This window comes from Aplysia californica, unplaced genomic scaffold, assembly GCF_000002075.1.
Source record: "Aplysia californica isolate F4 #8 unplaced genomic scaffold, AplCal3.0 scaffold00242, whole genome shotgun sequence".
Classification (NCBI taxonomy): Eukaryota; Metazoa; Mollusca; class Gastropoda; order Aplysiida; family Aplysiidae; genus Aplysia; species Aplysia californica.
The window spans coordinates 966,271-967,593 of NW_004797512.1; positions in this window are offsets into that span (position 1 = coordinate 966,271).

Genomic DNA, 1,323 nt, shown 5'->3' on the forward strand with positions numbered 1-1,323 from the left:
CAGGGAGAGCATGAGATACACCTCTACCACACCACGATTAGGATTACTTTGTTCTCCAAAGACCATGGTATCATTTTTGGGTTAAGGCGGCTATCAGCGCGTCCCAGATCTGACTTTGTCTAGCCTAATGATTGATTATTGGACTCTTGACCTTGCAAACTGACAGGTTTGATTAGAATATTTGATTAGAGTGTAGGTAGGACGGAAAAAAACCCGTTGTGGTGACAATTCGTGCATTTTTGTTCGGTGTGTTTGTTCTCAGCAAACCCAGTGTCCGTTTGTTTTTTTAGGGGTTTGTTACACTTGCGTGCTGTGTATTTCGATTTAGATAGTGATCTTCCCCCGGAGCTAAGACTAAGACAGGGGTTAACCAGATATTGTTGAGCACGGGCAGGTTGACACATTATCCAAACTATTGTCTTCCTCATCTCAAGTCCCCAAAATGGAGCGCACGCAGTTTGTGTTAGCATGTACAGGTATGTTGTACTTTCCGTATTTCGTACTAATAGCTGTGTCGCCTCTGTCATATTTTATTGTAAGTGTTTTTATGCCCCCCCCCCCAATCGACACAAACAAAATTATTTTAATCGTAGATCTACATGTTTAGGAGGTGGGCTTCTGAACCTGCTTGTCAGGGCCGACCCAAGCTGAGAGGGGTGCAACATCCCAGCAGAAAGACCGAGATAGTCGATAAAATTATTTTACCCCTATTCGGGAAATGGAACTCGGGTCTCCTGCGTGCGACAGCGAAGCGCCTAACCGCTACACCACAGATGCCAGTATGTCATTTGTGAGGCATCGTGGTGAAATCAGGCGCTCGTCAAAATATTGAAATCAAAGAAACTGGCGTTTTTCTGGCCGTCTGGCAGTTTTGTTCTTATTTTCTGTTATTGACGGAACACCTTTTACGTTCATTGGAAAACATATTTCGGTGTGGATTTTTACCGAAAAACGTTAATTAAAAGCACCAAAAAAAATCCAAAAATCTTTAGTTTCCAAGGCCCCTCAGGCTATGAACGTTAGCAAACTTTGGCGGCCATTTTCTTGCTAATTTTACATCTGAAACCAGATGACCCTCACCTCCCTTCAATGGCAAATATTCCGACTTCTATTCTACATAGATAGCTCTAGATCTTTTTTCATCAAAAGCAGGGCAAATGAACAGGCTTTAAGAATATTTCAACAATACACACACACAGGCTCACGCATGTCTCTCCCCTCTCTCTCTCTCTCTCTCTCTCTCTCTCTGTCTCTCTCTCTGTCTCTCTGTCTCTCTGTCTCTCTCTGTCAGTCTCTCTGTCTCTCTGTCTCTCTGTCTCTCTG